The sequence below is a fragment of the Schistocerca americana genome, chromosome 2 (genome assembly GCF_021461395.2).
Source record: "Schistocerca americana isolate TAMUIC-IGC-003095 chromosome 2, iqSchAmer2.1, whole genome shotgun sequence".
In the NCBI taxonomy this organism is placed as follows: Eukaryota; Metazoa; Arthropoda; class Insecta; order Orthoptera; family Acrididae; genus Schistocerca; species Schistocerca americana.
In genome coordinates, this window is record NC_060120.1 from 559808674 (window position 1) to 559829686 (window position 21013).

General features: G+C 44.0%; 1 protein-coding gene and 1 pseudogene across 1 annotated transcript in view; both read left to right on the forward strand.

The window, feature by feature from the left end:
* The window catches only part of LOC124596513 (phospholipid-transporting ATPase IF-like), a 643086-nt gene that overhangs the window by 205919 nt on the left and 416154 nt on the right, over positions 1-21013 (forward strand). The window lies entirely within an intron of this gene.
* Positions 15475-15592, forward strand: LOC124597526 (annotated as a pseudogene).

The window sequence follows — 21013 nt, forward strand, 5'->3', positions numbered from 1 at the left end:
TATCAGAACCTAATAATGCGAATGTTAGGAAAAAAATTTTTTGTAGTGTTAAGACGCGAACCACCGCCCCAACAAAAAGAGCTTCTTAGACAGAGACGCTAACCATTACGATAAACCCCTAGTTCCTGTGATGCACTTAATCATATTATATTACAGCTTGCTAAAACCGTTAATCGTAGATAATTATGTTACTAATTGAAATTTAATTATAACATATTGTACCAAGAACAATGCGTTTTTGGTGGATCTTCAGTGTGTCGCTGCCTTCAAATAGCCTACTCTTATAATACGCAGGTTACAATAATTCTTTTGCCACGAATACGATGTTCCTCACAATTTTATTGGAACGAATCACACAACTAACAACGGGTTTTTCAGTGATTCTCAATTTGCTGGTGCTCAGAAACGGCATATATACATATAGGTTTGAAATGAACGCCAATATGGCGCCTCACAACTCTGTACTGATGGGAGACGGCGTGCGTGTGACGTAGTGGCGCTGTGCCATCTCATTGGTCAACGCTCAGACGCACGCTCAGAATATCTGACATGCCAGGTATTGCTCTGCACGTTCGGAAAGACTCCCGAACGTGCTATTCCACGCTATGACGTCAGAAACTCGGCACGCTCAACGCTCAACGTTCAGATGCACGGTCCGTGTGCCGACGGCTTTACGTCTCCAGATCCTCGTCCCACTGAGACCTGACTTCCGTTTTGCTTGCTGTAAGAAGCCGATGAATGGCGACTGCATTTGAAGGTTTGTTGTTGTTGTGGTCTTCAGTCCGAAGACGGGTGTGACGCAGCCCTCCATGCTGCTCTGCCCTGTGCAAGCCCCTTCATCTCCGAGCAAGTACTGCAGCCTACACCCGTCTGAAGCTGTTTACTATATTCAAGTCTTGGTCTGCCCCTTTCCCACAACTTAACCGGCCGCCTCCTCACACACACACTTTCTTCCATCACCCAGTTGATAAATCCATGATGCCTCAGTGTGTGTCCTGTGAACCGATCCCTTCTTTTACTCCAGTTGTGCCATAAATTTCATTTTTCCCCAAGTCGATTCAATACCTCCTCAACTGTTATTCGTTCTACCCACCTAATCTTCAACATTCTTCTACAGCACCACATTTCAAACGCTTCTATTCTCTTGTTGTCTGAGCCGCTTATCGTCTACATCTCACTTCCTTTCAAGGCTACACTCCAGACAAATGCCTTCAGACAAGACTGCGTAACACGTAAACTGACATTAGATGTTAAAACACACCTCTTTCTCAGAAGTGCTTATCTTATTATTGCCAGCCTGCATTTTATATTCTCTCTATGCTTTGCCCATCATCAGTTATTTTACTGACAAACAGGAAAACTTGCCTGTTACTTTTACTCTCTCGTTTTCCAGTCTAATTCCCTGAACATCGCCTGATTTAGTTCAGTTACAATCGACTACCCTTGTTTTACTTTCGTTGATGTTCATGTTATAATTTTTTGCAGGACATTATCCTCCCCGTTCAACTGTTCTTCCAAGTCTTTTTCCGTCTCTGGCAGAATGACAATGCCACACGCAAACACCAAAGTTTTTATTTCTTTTCGATTAACTTTAATCACCTTTCCAAGTTTCTCCTCTGTTTCCTTTACAGCAAGATAAGCGCTGAATATAGCAGCTTCCTTGTCCAACTGCCGGCCGAAGTGGCCGCGCGGTTCTAGCGCTGCAGTCTGGAACCGCGAGACCGCTACGGTCGCAGGTTCGAATCCTGCCTCGGGCATGGATGTGTGTGATGTCCTTAGGTTAGTTAGGTTTAACTAGTTCTAAGTTCTAGGGGACTAATGACCTCAGCAGTTGAGTCCCATAGTGCTCAGAGCCATTTGAACCAAGCCTTGTCCAACTGCCAAACTGTTTCATTGTACAAAGTGCCGGCATGAGCTTTTTATCCAAAGCAGATTAATATTTCTGAGAATAAAATTCAGTCATCAGTTACAAATACATATTTATGCGCTTCACCGGTTTCGACAAATTAATTTGTCATTCTGAGAAGCTTCTTATTGGTTTAAGAGGTGTCAGCATTTTCTTCATAGAAGCGTAGTGTCATGATATGTCCAAAAATGTACACATCGTATATGATTATTGTAAATATAGATGACGTTTTTTGTTACTAGTACAACAGCTTAAGATACAAATTGTCAATCTGTGTTTACAAGAATCACATACAATACTTACATTTCTGGACACATCATTGCATTGTGCTTCCGTGAAGAAGATTCTGACATCTGTTAAACCAGTACCAAGGTTCTGAAGATGACAAATGACTGGTAAAGCGCAATAAAAATGTATTTGCAATTGACGACTGAATTTTATCCTGAATAATATATGCTACAGATGCTGAAAATTAGTACCACGAACGCCGGCCGCGGTGGTCTAGTGGTTCTAGGCTCTCACTCCGGAACCGCGCGATTGCTACGGTCGCAGGTTCGAATCCTGCCTCGGGCATGGATGTGTGTGATGTCTTTAGGTTAGTTAGGTTTAAGTAGTTCTAAGTTCTAGGGGACTGATGATCACAAATGTTAAGTCCCATAGTGCTCAGAGCCATTTGAACCATTTGAACCATTTAGTACCACGAACAAAATAGCAGATTAATATACGAGGGCTATTCGGAAAGTAAGGAGCGATAGGTCGCGAAATCGAAACCACAGTGAAAATCAAAACTGTTTTATTTGCAACCGTTAGCTACAACTTCCAGCTACTTATCTCCATAGTCCCCGATCCGACTTAGACGTTTGTCGTAGCGTTGTACCAACTTTCCAATACCCTCGTTATAGAAGGCAGCCGCCAGTGCTCTCCGCCAGTTCTACTCTGGCCTACAGCTTGTTGTCTGTGCCAAAATGTTGTCTTCATAGCCATCGGTTTATGTGAGAGGTAGGCAATTACGGGCAGTATTGTGGGTAATCAAACATTTCAAATTGAAAACGATGCAGAAGCATCTTCATTGCCCCTGCAGAATGCGGCTGAGAATTGTCTTAAAGAAGAAGACGCACGACAGTTACGTATTGTTGGCTGCATAGCTTCAGGTGAAATTTCTTACCAGGCTCTTGTACTTGGCGGGAGACACTATTGTTCTAGGTATCTTTATTGCTCCCTGTGTGCTCACAACTAAAAAGAACGACGTAACGCGATCCACGGCCATACTAGAGACACTGGCCAACACGCCTGTGCAAAACTTCATAGGATTTTCACTGTGGTTTCCATTTCGCGACCGATCGTTCCTTACTTTCCGAATAACCCTCGTATTTATTTTTCTAGAGTACTCCGTTACTTCGTCGACGTCTTTGATTACAAGTTTACTATTGCCTTATCGGCGGGACTCACTGTAGCAGCTCAAAAAAAAAAAAAAAAAAAAAAAAAAAAAAATGGCTTTGAGCACTATGGGACTTAACATTTGAGGTCATCAGTCTCCTAGAACTTAGAACTACTTAAACCTAACTAACCTAAAGACATCACACACATCCATGCCCGAGGCAGGATTCGAACCTGCGACCGTAGCGGTCGCGCGTTTCCAGACTGAAGTGCCTAGAATCGCTCGGCCACAGCGGCCGGCTACTGCAGCAGCGGCCGACCTTTGGATTCATAAGGAAAAATGGACTTGAATTTTTGGCAGGCACCGCTGGCGTCTGTTTCCTATCATCATCCTAGGAGAAAGCCGGTGCAGTTCTGTCAACAAGGCCACGGGTGGTGGCTGCCGACATCTTTCCTAAAAGAGCAACGCACATCTCGTCTGGAAATGGCGCAACAGCTCTGTCTGGCTTGCTCCTGGAGTGGCGCCGCAAAACAGAGCGGAAATCATTACGGCTAGGTGCCGGACGTGATGTCACCAAAACGGTGCGGTTCCACCCCACCGGCGGTTTGTTCCAGGCCGGCACAGCAGCAGCAGGCAGGGACCTTGGGGCAACGTGCGGTAGGCCGGCGCGTCCCGCTACAAGTTAGCTGCGCGCCAAGCAGGAAGTCTTGCCTAAGGAACCGACCACCGGAAATATTCTTTACTGCCGGCGGAAACACGTAAACTTTGCACTTATCTGGCCTTGGTCTCTGAAGCTAGTTACTTTAAATATTTTACTTCGTCTACGCAACTACGAATATGCTTACTAATTCACACGTTTAATAGATTAAAACATGATCAGTGTTATGGAACCAATCGTATTAACAATTATGATTCGACTGTAGCTCCAAAAACAATACGTTTAAGGGGACCGCATCCTGTCTACGTAACCCATGTTAATTTAGGCAAGTATTTGACCCATTTCTGAAAAAAACTATTTGATGCAGGACCTTAATACTTTTACTGTATGTTACATGATACTAATAGAGTCAACTGTACTAAAATCTACTTTATCCATAGTTTTAAGAAATGCTTTTTTAAATTTATTAACAAAAAATATTAAATTTTTTCTGCGGAAAATATTTTTTGTGAACTTCCTAATTAGGGGAATATTAATAAATGTAGTACCAGAGGTGGCTTTTTATGTTATGTAGAGTCTCTGAAAATTTCATTCATCTATTTATGATAGTTTCTGATATAATGGAGCATATGTACTGAAAATTTTAGTTTCGGGAAATTGACTTTAAAGAAACAACTTTTGGAATTTGTTACTTACAGTTAATTAAAACTGTCCTGCTGCATATGATGGCCCTTCTTTGGCCTCTAGCAGGTCTTACAGCTTCTTTTCCACCTTCCTGGATGTTTGTCTTCCTTTCTTGGCCATATTAGATGCAGACCTGTCTGCATCGGCTATCCTCATTTTATCGCAATGTTGCAGCCCTGTGATCATATTTTCACCAGGATTAATTCCCAGCTTTTTCAGTACCCAACACTTTCCAGTATTACCACAACTGAATGAAATAACAGCATCATGAGCTCCTAGTTTCATTGTATGCATACCTACAAATACAGTTTTAGGAATGCGGTTCCAAATTATGCTGTTGAAACATTCCTTTGGGTTCTGTGTCTGCCCATGCAGACATTTCCTTAGAAGGTCAGGATGAGCCAAGCCTCTGAAAATAGGTTTAATTGCTGTAAAAACAGCAGCAGGAAGAGAATGCTGGTAAGAATAAGATTCTCCAGTTGCCTGAACCCTATTGTATTTGCACCACGAATTTTCTCCTGATGGACACAAACCATGACATGGCTTATCATCAGTAGAGGACTTATGGAAGAATATGGCCCTAACACCTCTCTTCATTGTCTCCAGATTATCTTTATTTCTCCCAATTGCCTGCCCATAGTGTACCTGCAAGTTTTCTATTTCAGTTTTAGTTAACTGACCCTGTCTGGTCACCAGTTTTCCATCTCCTAATTTTTTTCCTCTCATATCAACAGTTAGTTTTCTCAGCCTTGTTCCCAAATGTTTTTTGAACATGGCCTACACATTCTATTTTGGTAATAATGGCATCTCCATATGGCTTAGAGTTGGCAGTGGGTGGGTTGACAGTGGGTGACAGAAAAGTGGGCGTGGCACATAAACACACGTGGCAGGAAAATGCTCTTTAAATGCTCGAAAAAAATTTTTTTCAGCAAAATACTTTTCAGAGTACTTAAATAAAACCTTAATCTATCGAAATATGATGAAAACCGAAAATCGATTTTTTTCGACCTGAACCACGGTGTGGTCCCCTTAATAAGCTATTGAAGTATAGTGTTCCCTTCTCTCTCTACTATCTCCTCCATTTCGGCTCAATCTCTTAAATGGGAATCACTGGAAGAACACGATTTAGACCTCGGCAAAGCCTGGTTATATTTAGAAAAAGTGTTGTCGAAGGTGACTACGCCACCATTTCGCTGCAACCAACGTGACTATCTCGTGAAGGGGGGAAGGCATTGGCGGAGGCAGGGGTTACGAGAACAATACAAAAGGGATTTTGGCATTTACAATGACTTACAGAGTCATTTTTTCCTCACCCCATGCACGAATGGAATAGGAAAGAAAACTGATGATACTGGTACGATGTACCCTACGCAGTACACTCTACAGTGGCTTGTGTAATATTTAAGTAGATGTAGAACTCCCGGTCTCCTACACGCCTTTCTCCATCTCATAACCGCCCACTCTGCCTTCCTACACCCATCTGTTCACTGGTCACATCCCGTGTTCGTCTTTAAGCTGGCCCTTGCCCCACTGTCTTGATCAGTTATACTTATGAAACACCCCTTCATCCGACTCACATTACGAAACAAGTTTAAAAACGACCTACTACTCATAACAAGCATAGAGAAAGAGCACATTGTCAGAGAAAATGAATACCGAATCTAGTATATAAACTGGCAACGTATGCAACACAGAATAATAAATTTTGTGTCGATCAGGAAATGAATATTGCTGCAAGTCAAGGTGGAAATTCACAAAATAGACCAGTGTCAAAGACAGGAATATACATGAGAAATGTGCATGCACCAATACTTCCAGGTGTCAGCAGAAAACACCAGAACGCTGTAAGCCAAAGAAACACATATCAATAGCTCAGTGGCCGAACTGATCTACAATCTAACCAAAATTGAAAATGGGTTTGACTCCAGACCACTCATGATGTTTTAGTCAGATAAAACGAAACGGGTACTGTAAGGAATGCGCATTTTAGTAGTTACATAGGCAGAACGAAAATTTTGAAGTAAAAAAAAATCGAGTTTATCTCGAATTAAAAAGCGCAGAATCCAAATAAAAGACACAGTAAAAACGAAAAACAAACAGTTCCAATATGTAGTGCCAGAACAGCATTGCAATTATCACAGAAATGTATAGAAAACATTTTTTAACAGTGAAGTTATTTATTTTCTGAATGCTTACGCTTCTTTGTTTCAATAATTCTGGTAGTGGCCAACATAGATTATAAGCACCTACAGTTGTTTGTAAGGACCATCAGCAGTGAAAACAGCTTTCAGACGAGGCACTACACATAAGACGATTTCAGTTGTTATCCATGACGCGTGATGGACAATAGCTCCTTCTCGTATGGAATCGAATGACCTCTTCACACCTGTGACTCCAAATGGCCTGTTACATAAAAACCGTAAAGTCCACCGTCTGTGGATCATGGAGGGCATTCATGAGACAAAAAGCAACTTATGATACATACGCTGCCTGACAGAAAATGTGACTGACACTGAAGAGGAGGGGGAAGGAAACGAAACTTCACGAAATATAAATATATAAAACTGCAACCAACCACTTTTTTGAATAGTTGTTTATTATTCCATGAACCGGTTTTCGAACCTTCCCAGGTTCATCTTCAGATGGTTTTCTGGAAGTTACATATCTATTTCTAACATAATGCTGCGTTCTAGCTCTGTTACAAGAAGGTGGAACATGCTTTAATGTATCGCAACAAGTATTGTTTATTTGTCGATATGGATGCAGAATTTGTAGCTTTTTACTTACTGCGATAGTATGGGCGACTTTTTTCAGTTAAGTGTCCATCTGTCTGCTTCCAGTTTGATAGCGAATCGGTACACCACATCACACACTTTTATATGATCTGTATGTATTCACACTGTGATAGCGAAACTTCGTCAGCATCCAGCATGTGCTATACAACTGTTGCTTGTTACAAAGATCTTGACACGAAGATATGACATATACCTACTTTACTTAGAAATGTTATTTGATGTTGTTTGCATGTACTGAAGTCGATATATGGGCATATACTTTAATCAGAACTTGCGTTAACATGCGAGCCCAAATAAAATAAAACAAATAAATGAATGAATGAATTACTACAAGAACAAACATCAAGTGATCTGGTGTCTTATTTCTATTCGTATATTAACGTATAATACAGTCAATTTACGAGTAAATGCTTTAATCAAGATTGGCAAAAACACGAATGCCCAGGAATAAAATAATACAGAATTATAATATTTAACTCTTACCAGTATGACCGCCCATCTGGCCTGGATGCGTGCACTGATTTGGGTCGGAATGGTGTCATAAATCCTTGTGTCCTCTCACGAGGCAAGCTGGCGCACAGCTGTTGTAACTTGTCGCTGATATCTTGGATAATGGTACTGCGACAGGTTTGACGTCCGAGCTGGCCTCACACGTGTTCTGTCGGAAACAGATCTGGGGATCTTGCTGGCTACTGGAGTACCTCAACATCACGGAGACAGTTCATAGCGACACGCGCCATGCGTGGAAAAGCATTGTTCCGTTGCAAAACAGGGCTACAATACTATCGCACGAGAGGTAAAACATGAGGACGCAGGATGTCCATGACGTACCGTTGTACCATCAGGGTTCACTCAATCACTACTAACCGCAACCTGAAGTCAAATCCGATGGGTCCTGACACCATGACGCCGGGAGTAAACTTTCCTGTGGCTTTCCGAAACATTGGAAGAACGGGACCTCCCTCCAGGTCGCCGTAATACTCGCCGACAATGGTCATCGGCCATGGTGCAGATCCGCGATTCATTGCTGAACACGATGCGACGCCATTTATCAGCAGTCCATGCTTGCCGCTGAAGGCACCACTCCAAACACAGGTGTTTTTGTTGTGGCCTTAACGACAGCCTACGCATTGGATGGTAATTCCCTTGTCCGGTTGTTGCTACTCTCCGATCCATTGTCTGGGATGACACAGAATGTTCCAGGGATCCAGTACTCGTTCTTGGATGGCAGGCCCGGACGTGAAGAAGTTACGGTGTGCTCGGTCCGCAATACAGACATACTCCCTTGTGGTGGTCAGACCTGGTCTATCGGAACCTTGACGACGAATATCCTTGTTCTCACTTTCTCATGCAGTCCAGCATTGGGCCACTGTCACATTCGAGCGTCTCACAAATCTGGATATTCGATCAGCCGGCGAAGTTGAGACCCATGATGGAGCCCCTTTCATACTTTGTAAGATTCTGATAACGCTGCCCCAAACGAGTGCGCGGCATCTCCGTGTCCTGTACAGTGACCACTCAACATCTTGATGCTGTTCATGTCCCTTATATATCCTAAGAGGGTTGGTACCAACTCTTTAACACGAACAACACTGACATTCTCTGTGGGCTATTCCACCTGTAACAGAGAATGGCAACTGTAATCATTTACATATCTGTACTTACCGATGATATATTTGTGTACTAAGTTCCGCTGACATTCGACCACCTCTCCTGGGTGCTCACTTTTTTTGTGAGGCAGTGTACATCGCCTAATATCGGTCACTGAAGCTTCTTGACAGAAATGAGGCGTATGGGGATGCCTCATTGTGTACTAATGTTAAAGTGCCGAGAAGTGGGATGGTTTAGCAAGAGAGCTTCCTAGAAGCACTGCCTAGGGAGGACTGCGAAGTAAACAATAGTGAAAGATGCAGTCTACGTGCGCCACCCTTGCCTTTGACAAATGCAGAGAGAATTTCACAATTTTGTGTGGGTTTCCTGTCACCCAGGCGTAACAGCTGTGTGCATTTACAATTAAATTAAGTGCAGACTGCTGGTCGTCTGTCCACAGGAGTTGGTCGCAACTGACTGCGTACAATTCTGTGAGAAAAGCCAGCTCATTACGAAAGTTCACGCACAGCTTTTTCCATCTGCTTCGCCATCGCTATTTACAGACGTTCTGAGATTGCCTTTCCTAATAGGCAGTGTTACAATTTTCTCATAGTAAATTTCAGTGGCGAACCATATACCGGTGCCTTTACACACCTAATACAGCAGATTAAAAGTTCAAAATGGTTCAAATGGCTCTGAGCACTATGGGACTTAACATCTGAGCTCATCGGTCCCCTAGAACTTAGAACTACTTAAACCTAACGAACCTAAGGACATCACACACATCCATGCCCGAGGCAGGATTCGAATCTGCGACCTTAGCGGTCGCGCGGTTCCAGACTGAAGCGCCTAGAACCGCTCGGCCACACTGGCCGGCCAGATTCAAAGTGACAGCGCAAAACAGTACTTGGCCGTTTAAAGCTCCGGTAATATTACTTCATTAAAAGAATAACATCTCATAAAGATAATATGTATCACAGTAACAGAACGAAGTGAAAAGTATAAAATTAAGTTCAGCAAAGCGTTCACAGTCATGCATAGTTTCAAAGTGGATAGCTAACAAACCTTTATAAATAACAACTTATAGCCACTCTGGGACCACTACAGCGCACATCCTACTGGTGGGATGAGAAAAGCCTTTGTAGTCACCTGTTGTTTCAGTTTCCCTACAAGGAGATCAGTCACCGCTGAAAAAGAAATGAGACGAACATCAACACGTGTGATGACAAGGAAATATGAGAAACAGCTGAAATAAAGGAACTATTAGTGAATGTAAAAATAACTCATTTCCCTTATTTCTATCCACGTTTGAGCAAAGCGCACTCTATTGAGCATTACGACACCTTTACTGCTAGACACCGTATGCCGCTTCTCTTACTCTATTGCACTCAAGGTGTACTCGCACAGGTAACTTTTGGCGTGAAAATTACAGCGATTCGTGCCACAGAGACCAAGAATAATGTACCGGACAACTGTGAAGGCAGTATGGGAGAGTCTACTCCCAGTTCCTTGGCGGGTTGGGTGCGATTCGTGCCACAGAGACCAAGAATAATGTATCGGACAACTGTGAAGGCAGTATGGGAGAGTCTACTCCCAGTTCCTTGGCGGGTTGGGTGCAATGTGTGCGTTGCTTTCGTGTCTGTAGGTTCACGGCCACAGCTGATCCAGGTCCGCGATTTTCACAAGCGCTAGCGCCACTTTCACTTCCAACAGAGCTCAGCTCGCGGGCTCATGCTGCACTACTCTTCACGGCTTTTATCACAAGGCCTGGGCATGAGATTGGAGCGTCAGCAATGTCCTCTGTAAGGGGCTAAGTGAATGTTTTCTCAGCCCTTCGACAGATGTTTTCGCGTCTCTGTCTCTTGAACCCTTTATTGTATGATTATATGATAGCGGAACAAACACTGGTAACAGTTATTTCTGTAAAATATCTGGGAATATGCGTGCGGAACGATTTGAAGTGGAATGATCATATAAAATTAATTGTTGGCAAGGAGGGTACCAGGTTGAGATTCAGTGGGAGAGTCCATCGACCTATACTTGAGTATTGCTCATCAGTGTGGGATCCGTACCAGATCGGGTTGACGGAGGAGATAGAGAAGATCAAAAGAAGAGCGGCGCGTTTCGTCACAGGGTTATTTGGTAACCGTGATAGCGTTACGGAGATGTTTAGCAAACTCAAGTGGCAGACTCTGCAAGAGAGGCGCTCTGCATCGCGGTGTAGCTTGCTGTCCAGGTTTCGGGAGGGTGCGTTTCTGGATGAGGTATCGAATATACTGCTTCCCCCTACTTATACCTCCCGAGGAGATCACGAATGTAAAATTAGAGAGATTCGAGCGCGCACGGAGGCTTTCCGGCAGTCGTTCTTCCCGCGAACCATACGAGACTGGAACAGAAAAGGGAGGTAATGACAGTGGCACGTAAAGTGCCCTCCGCCACACACCGTTGCGTGGCTTGCGGAGTATAAATGTAGATGTAGATGTAGTCTTTGCCTCTTTTTATCGTGACACCAGTTGATCACTTCTAAAAAAATTATTAGATATATTTCTTTCACTTCAGTTTTCTGATCTACGTGATTAATGATGGAGTTTAGAGCGAAGGTTTGCTAAGTTTTAGAACTTACGTCTTTTCACCGTTTCGCACATTTTTCTCGTCCATTTTTTGCAGGTGACGTGCTTTCAGAAGCAATAACACTGTTCCCGAATCACGTCCCGTCAGACAGCTGTGTTCGCTTGGTATCAGACTGAAGAAAGTCTCAAAAATGGTTCAAAGGGCTCTTACTGGCTAGTAGTAAGAGAACCCACAGCCGTTGTATTGTAATCTCAAAACTGTTTCCTTATTCACCAAGAAACCAACATGAGCTGCCCCTCTCCCTTCTTGATCAGACTCTGGGTACATTCCTGAAATTCAAACCCCTGAGGCGAGTCCGGCCGTGCTTTTCTTAAATAGTTTCGGACGTATGCGTAAACAATACCCCAATCACGCTGTCCGCAGTGGGTATGTATGAGGAACAGGTAATCTGTCTTTTGCCTAAGACGAAGTCATCGGTTGCCGGCCGAAGTGGCCGTGCGGTTAAAGGCGCTGCAGTCTGGAACCGCAAGACCGCTACGGTCGCAGGTTCGAATCCTGCCTCGGGCATGGATGTTTGTGATGTCCTTAGGTTAGTTAGGTTTAACTAGTTCTAAGTTCTAGGGGACTAATGACCTCAGCAGTTGAGTCCCATAGTGCTCAGAGCCATTTGAACCATTTTTTTGAAGTCATCGGTTGGTTCTGGAGTAAGGAACATAGTGTATATCACCAACTGCAAGCTGGTGGCAAGGAGGGAGAAGCAACTAAAGCAGAACCAAAACAAATTAGTGGGCATCATAACTAATGTGTGTTTATTAGAATGATAGAAAAAATCCTCATAAGGACATACTTCAAACACGCACAATGCAGCTGCTCGCTCTGGGGCACCAAAATCTAAATTCTGTTGAGTTATTTACACGTTCGTCTCCAGTTACTGAGTAAATAAAGCGAGGAAAAGATGTAGAACAGTTAGCAGAAAGAAGCGTATGGTAAATAACGGTGACATAGTTGGCTGATTTGGTTGAAACATCTGGAAATTGGGGTGAAGTACGAACCCACGTAGAAAGGCAAGGCGCGAAATTGAATATCGATAGATTTGGAAGGAATCATGTTGTCATATCCTAAAATACGTACCATTACAGCCTAACTATTTTATTTCCAACCTTACGTTTTCGGGTAATTACCTACAACAATTCAGATCAAAGTAATGCGAAGAACACATCTCGGAAGGAGTGTGACGAAAGTGTGTCAAGTTGAGATCTTGAAATCATACCATCGAGGTAACGTTTACAACTTGTAGCAGTACCACTAGGCATTAAAATTGTGCTGCTTTAACATTCGTATTTAGTGGAACAGGGTCACGTTACTTCTCAAATCTACGATTACGTTCTGCGGGTCAGAAATTTTACTTAATTCGAGTATATGCTGTTTCTTTTTATTTTTCTCTTTAGACTTTGTATTTGTTGAGAAAGTATCATTACAGGATCCGAAAATTACGCTAGCATTATAATTCAGTCATACACTAACTTCAGAATTAAAAACTACGTGTGTCAAAGACCGCTTTTTGGGTAAGCAAGCGGATTTATTTTTCGTTACCCTAATAAATTTGTATGTAAATTTTTGCTTATTAGAATGCTTTTTGTACGAACAGTTACGTCAGCTGCTTTATTTTTGTGCCTCCAGTAAGAAATGAAGGGAGCGATTTTCCGTTTTTCATCTATGGACCAGCTTCATGTAGTGTGCGAGTGCTACTTGCATTCCCAGTTTACTAACGGAAAGTCGTATGGCCCCTAACGGCGTGTGAGACATTACTTACTTACGAGACATTATGTACTAACAATTCCCGCCGGGTTACAGCTCTTTTACTCGTAAGTCCAGCGACAGGGCAGAGCCGGCGCAATCTTTATAGCTCGTGCTCACTTAGTCCCGAAACGACGCAAAAACCTAGTCCCAGAGGCCTCGCCGTTGAGATAAGTAAGTGGCTTTGCGGTCGGTACGGCTCTGACCGCCCTGTCTCCAGTATTTTCGCGGTCACTGCTGCTCTTCGCAGCCAAGGGCACAAAAGTCTTGTTCCGTCCCTGCCTCATGTCTGTGAAAGTTGTGGGTGCACGAAGATCATCCTTAACCATCGAGACAAGAGGGCGAAGTAATTCGGTGTGAGTCGGCAAGAATGTAACAAGATTCGACCATTCAGCAGGCTAGCAGGTATCATTCGGCGGATGAAGGCAGAAGGAAACAAATAGGGTGCAGTGTCAGCAGATTTCGGAGAGAAAAAGAGTGTTTGTCCTAAACAAGCCAAGTCTATCGCGTTTGTTGTTCTTAGACGCGGCGAACGTAAACAGCTACGACGCTACCGTGTCTGTGGCAAAATCTGACGCGGAGCGCGCTATTAATACGGGCGCCAGACCGCAGCGTCGGGAAAATTCGCAAGCACAGGCGTATCGCAGATACAAAGTCTTGCTAAAGCGATGGCTACGAACCGTCACTGATGCGTATTTGATTACCACGACCCTGGCTTCAAAGGCACAGCATTACTCACAGGGAGAGTAATTCCACTGGATATCTGCTACACGTCTAACGTTTATTTTGGTCTTGCAGTACGAGTAGTTCGTAAGTTACCAAACAGCGGACTCTCAGCCCACTGAAGAATTCTGTTCGCAAACGAAGGAAGTGACGTCTGAGTTTAATTTTCTGTCAACTTAGTCCTCATTAGAAACGTGGTACCAAGTTTTGCGACTGGACAGCAATAAATAACTAAATCGAGTGTTTTTCTTTAATCCTGGGTTGACAGTTGCACAGTTGCTACGAATTTTTTGAATGATTCCATAATGCATGCAACTGTTAATTTTTATATTTTTCTTACCTACTGTTGTGCAGTTTCGACCTTACGCAATTTCAGGTATCTAGATGCATTTGTTAGCTCTTTGATAATAAATATCTGCGGGTTCAAATATTGAAAATTTAGCGGAAAGTGTTGTTACTAAGAATTTATGCCAACGTCTTCCGATAACTGCCAATTATGACATAGCAGTTGTTTATGACCAGAGACCTAGCAAGTGTATTTAGGTACTTCAAAATGACCTAAGGCTGAAATTGTAAAACGGTGTGAAAATAAAACAAAAATTAACAACTGGAGGTATCATGGAATCATTCTAATAAAAAGGTTGACTATCTTCCTGTTTCAAACATGATTCCTATATTCGCCATAAATCATGTAGGATAACTAATGCCGGCCGCGGTGGTCTAGCGGTTCTAGGCGCTCAGTCCGGAGCCGCGCGACTGCTACGGTCGCAGGTTCGAATCCTGCCTCGGGCTTGGATGTGTGTGATGTCCTTAGGTTAGTTAGGATTAAGTAGTTCTAAGTTATAGGGGACTGATGACCACAGATGTTAAGTCCCATAGTGCTCAGAGCCATTTGAACCATTTTTGCCATAACTAATGAAGATGAAATGTGCGGATGGTAATCTGAAAGCTGTGCCAAATATGCCAGCGCTGCCCAACATTACTCTTTTGTGTATTTGTAACCAGAAATTTACTCTGCTTCAAATCTTAACTGTTATTAATTCTGACTTATAATTAAGAAAACAATCAGGAATTATATTTTAATCAGTTCTTTGTCTGACTGCATATTTCTGTTGGCACCAGAAGCAACCAGCCTGGTGCGAGTCTATTACAAAAAATTCCTAGTGGCGCCAAAGCGGAAATTACACAAGTTTGGAACATGGAAGTAGGAGAAATGAAAGGACAGTTTTTCGCACTGATGTAGACGTGCAAAGCACGCTGTCGAAAATGGGAATAATGAAGAATCTTCAGGCTGTAACAAGCTACGGTTCGAGAGGAGCTCGTGTCGAAGATATTTTTGTGCCGTGATTCTAGGCTATTATATAAGAGAAGAGCCAACGGCCTTGCCGCAGTGGTAACGCCGGTTCCCGTCAGATCACCGAAGTTAAGCAATGTCGGGCTGGGCTAGCACTTGGATGGGTGACCATTCGGTCTGCCGAGCGCTGTTGGCAAGTGGGATGCACTCAGCCCTTGTGAGGCAAGTTGAGAAGCTACTTGATTGAGGAGTGGCGGCTCCGGTCTCGTAAACTGACATACGACCGGGCGAGCGGTGTGCTGATCACATGCCCCTCCATCCAGTGATGAATGTGGGCTGTGGACGACACGGCGGCCGGTCGGTACCGTTGGGCCTTCATAGCCTGTTCGGGCAGAGTTTAGTTTATATATATATATATATAAGAGAAGAATTGGATGTAGAGGAGTACCACGGTGCTTCGACAACCGTTAATGAGGAGAGTGACGTTTCCACGACGACCTTATGACACTGGTTTCGTGAGTGAGAAAGAAGTCGGCTGGATTTTGATTATGATTAGCGCTTATACGAGGGGTGTTCAGTAATGTCTGGCACTAATGCTCATACAACAATTTAATGTAAAACATCGCTCATACAGACTTTTGTCCCGGTCAACATACTTCGCACTCCCTCTTCGATGCAAAGCATTTGTCGCACCCCGTTTGCCATTCTTGGAAGACGTGCAGGAAACCATTCAGGGTCGCCTCTAAAGCTTTCCAGCCTTGGTCTTGACGTCGAACCGACATCACTTGAGATCAGTTTTGGCCGTCGGATTAAGGAAAAAGTCACACAGAGCCATGTCCGGACTATAAGGCGGGCGGTGTTCAGAAGCGATGCGTTTCTATGCCAGAAACTCGATAACAACATTACTAACATGTGGCGTGATGAGCTTCCGTTGGCCAATGAGGTTCCTTCGTTTTCTGGCGATGTGTTTCTTTACGAATTCCTTCAGAACGGTTGAAATGGCTCTGAGCACTATGGGACTTAACTGCTGAGGTCATCAGTCCCCTAGAACTTAGAACTACTTAAACCTAACTAACCTAAGGACATCACATACATCCATGCCCGAGGCAGGATTCGAACCTGCGACCGTAGCGGTCGCGCGGTTCCAGACTGTAGCGCCTAGAACCGCTCGGCCACTTCGGCCGGCTCCTTCAGAACGTTCTTATAGTAATCTGCAGTGACTGTAGTGTGAATTGGAACTGTGTGAGTGTACACCAATCAGAAAAAGTGATTACCATGGCCTTGTTGGCTGACTTCAGCGCTCGTGCCTTTTGTGGTGGGTGTTGACCACGTTGCACCCATTCTGGGCTGCTCGGCTTCATCTCTGCGTCATAGCAGTACACCCATGTTTCATCCAGCAGTGATGTTTTGCCGCCAAGTATCGCCCTCGTCCTCAACACATTGTTTCCAATAGCGGCACACATCGACGCGAGTCTACATTTGCAGTACGGTCGCGGCATTCAACATGCACACACCGTAGACATTTGCAAATGTTATTTGCTCTAAGACAAAAAAAGACGCACCAGCAAGGAGTTACCTCAATGCGGTAGAAATCGGTAGATGTGATGTAGATGTACAGACAAACAAATGATAACAATTTCAGAAAAATTGGATGATTTATTCAAGAAATGGAAATGAGCGTTTGGCGTCATTGTCCGGGAGGCCCCTTGCGGGGCAAGTCCGGCCGCCTTGGTGCAGGTCTTATTACATTCTACACCAAATTAGGCGACCTGCGCGCCCCATGGGGATGATATGATGATGAAGACAACACAACACCCAGTCCCTGAGCGGAGAAAATCTCCGACCCAGCCGGGAATCGAACCCGGGCCCGTCGGCCGGCAATCCGTCACGCTGATCACTCAGCTATCGGGGCGGACATTTATTCAAGAGAAAGTCAATAACACGTTGGTCCACCGCTGGCCCTTATGTAAGCAGTTATTCGGCTTGGCATTAATTGAGTTCGGCGGATTCCCTGCATAAAAATTTCTCATTTCACTTGCTGCGTCAAATTCGGATAAAACTGTAAGCTTTCGATGACACCACCATCTTCGTCAGGTACTAAAAATGACTTTCGTGAACTCAGACTGTCTGAAAACAACTTCAACAGAGTCCCCGGCTATGCGCTTAGCAACGCATGGAAGCGTGTACTTGACAAGGAGAAAACACAGAATACTTATCGCAGTTCACCGCCTGGTGCAATGGATAGCGCTACAAGCATCGCCAGATAAAGAGCGCGAGAAGAATCGGTAGACATAGAGCGCACCACCTCCGTACGCGCCATCATGACGTAATCCAGCCAGTTGGATGCCTTTCTGTGGGTATAAAAGACGGAACCTTGCCAGTCCAAGATAGTGAGTTTTAGTCCCTGACGAAAACGATGGTTGGTATCATCAAAAGCTTGGCATTTTATCCGAATTTCACGCGGCAAGTGAACTGAAAATTTTTATGCAATTGAGACGTAACGCTAAAAGGGTCGCGAGCGGGGTGGGAGGGTGACGCCATCAGCAAATGGAGCAGGGTCCGCAGCTGCCAGCCATGGACAAGCTCCACCGGACTATGCCCGTCAATTGCCGTTTTTGGATGTCCTCCTGGTCAATTGGCGCGTTATACTGTCAAAATACTGAGCTGCTTGGAGAGCAGAAAAACGAGGCATAGAATACCGTCGACGAACCGCTGCGCTGTAAGGGTGCCGCAGATGACAAATGTGTCCTGCTATGAAAACAAATGGCACTCCAGGCCATCACCTCTGGTCGTCGGTCCGTAAGACGAGAGACTTTCACCTACACGTCTTCGGTGGTCATCGTGGATCAATTTGAAGGAGGACTCGTCACTAAAGACAATTCTGCTCTAGTCAATGCGATTCCAAGCCGAATATGTATCTGGAGAAAGGCCCAGACAGCGGTGGGATACCAGCCTGAATGTTGTCCGTCACACGTCCCGTTAACCAAGAATGATGGCCTGGTGTGCCATTTGTTTCCTTAGTAGGACACCTTTTCTTGTCATCCACGGCATCCTCACAGCACAGAGGTACGTCGACGATATTCTATGCCCCGTTTTGTTTCCCTTCACAGCAAGCCATCCTGGGCTTGCATTTAAGCAATATAATGGCTGCCCAGACACGGCGAGAGTTTCTCCTGGTTGTCTTCGTGCTTGGCAAACTATCTCTTCGGTTCTCCCCCAAACTGAAAGCATCTGGAGCATTGGACCCTCTAACTAACTCGGATTTTTAACGTTACAAAGCTTCAGTTGGACAGAATGTGGGACGATATCCCTCAGGAGGACATCCAGTAACTCTGTCAATCCATCCCAAGTCGAACAACTGCTTCCATAGAAGCCGGAAGTGGACCAACGTGTTTATGACATGCTCAGTTTCTATAGCTCTTTCTCCTATATAAATCAACCCATTTTTCTGGGATTGTAATCATTTGTTTTTCTGCAAGTGGTGCCTTTTTTCCTTCCCGTGTATTTCCAAATTTCGAGTGCAAATTCTTTAAAATGTTTTATTAATTTTTCTTCATTGATTAACCTTGTGAGTAGTCACTTCTCATGGAAAACAGCTTTTTCTTGCGTTCAAAAAAGATAATTCTTACGAGTATTAAAATATATAGTAATCCATAACTGTATTCAAAAATGAAATTCATTGAGTGCCTCCTCTTCTTTTAACCTAGCTTTCCGAACATGGGTTCTTTGTCATGAAAAACATTTACTGATGTGACTATGGTGCTAGATTAAAGATTTTCAGATGTCGATTTGCTCATGTTCCAGAGAGTGTTCAGTCTTATAACGGTGCTTTAAGAAAGTCACTCTGCTAATATTTTTCCAAAAGTAACAGGGTATAAACAATTAGTACCAGTTTTGCCTTGAATCACTGTTATGGTTCTGTTGTTTGTGAGCACTGATCATCAGGATCTACGAGGGCATGCTGTGAAAATTCTTAAATCTATTTCAATAAAACAAACGTTATTAACATTCTACATCTTTATTCTTTATGTCTGCATATTTATTCATCAACAAAGTTACCATGGCGCCGAACAAATTTCTCTCAACGAGAAGTCAGTTTGCTGATACCGTCACTGTAGGATGATTGTTGCCGGTGCCACGATCTCACCTTTGCATGCACCGCTTCATCACTATGAAAGCGAAGTCCTCGAAGACGTTCTTCAAGTTTCGAAAACAGATGAAAATCGGATGGAGCCAAGTCGGGATTGTATGGAGGGTGACAGATGACAGTGAATCCAAGGCGTCGAATTGTTGCCTCATCTGGCGTTGTCACGCTGAAGAAGAGGATTTTTCAAGTGTGGACCAACTCCTCGGATTCGAAACTCAATTACAGCACGCTGTTTCTCACGCACCTACCTAGTTACGATATACATCGCCATGATCACTAACAGATAGACAGACTGAAGAAGAAGATTTGAGTATATAATTTGCAAAAATTTCTTACCATTTGGATGAATTGAAATCCCCCGCCGTATTTTACTGTCAGTACCTGGAGGTTAATGTCAGGAATTTGATTCTATTTTGACTAGTACGTGCCAAATCCGTTAATAGCCACACCGGCAAAGACACAAGAAAAAGCAGAAGACCGTTTCACGAGGAAGGTTTGTGTGTATGATTCATACCTACGCCATACATACTTAGTTCTATAAAGAATGCAGGTAAGTTGTTGTTGCCTGCGAGAATGTCAGCAAGGAAGTGACGCGGGATCGTTAATTGCACTAAGCGGTTGTTGTAGCACCATGCTTCTATTCGGCTGGATTGACTGAGTGTGGAGCAGTGCAGTCATCAATGCGCTGCGGTTTCGTCAAAGGAGACAGGGGAGACTCAGTAAAAGCCAGGGCGCCTTGTCGCGGGCTTGTTTAGTCAGCGTGACAGCGTCACAGACATCCTCTACAAACTCAAACGGAAGGCACTACAAGAAAGGCGCTAATCACCGCATATAGCTTTACTCTTACAGGTTCAACACCTGGCTTCCAAATGCGAGTCAAGAAACAAACACTGAGGTGACATAAGCATGGGATACCTCCTAATACCGTGTCGGACCTCCTTCTGCCCGACGTAGTGCAGCAGCTAGACATGCCATGGACTCAACAAACCGTTGGAAGTCCCCTGTAGAAATACTGAGCCATGCTGCCTCTATAGCCGCCCATAATTGCGGAAGTGTTGCCGGTGCAGGACTTTGTGCACCAGCTGACCTCTCGACTGTGTCTCATAAATGTTCGATGTAATTCATGTTGGCCGATATGGGTGGTCAAATCATTCCCTCCAATTGTTCAGAATTTTCTTCAAACCAGTCGCAAACTATTATTGTCCAGTGACACGGCGCAATATCATCCATAAAAATTCCATCGTTGTTTGGGAACATGAGGCCGCGAATGGCTGAAAATGGTCTCCAAGTACCTGAATATAATAATTTCCAGTCCATGATCAGTTCATTCCATGTAAACACAACCCACACCATTATAGAATCACCACGAGCTTGGACAGTGCCTTGTTGACATCCTGGGTCCATATCTTCGTCGGGTCTGCGCTACACTCGAACCCTACCAGCAGCTCTTACCAGTTGAAACCCGAGGCC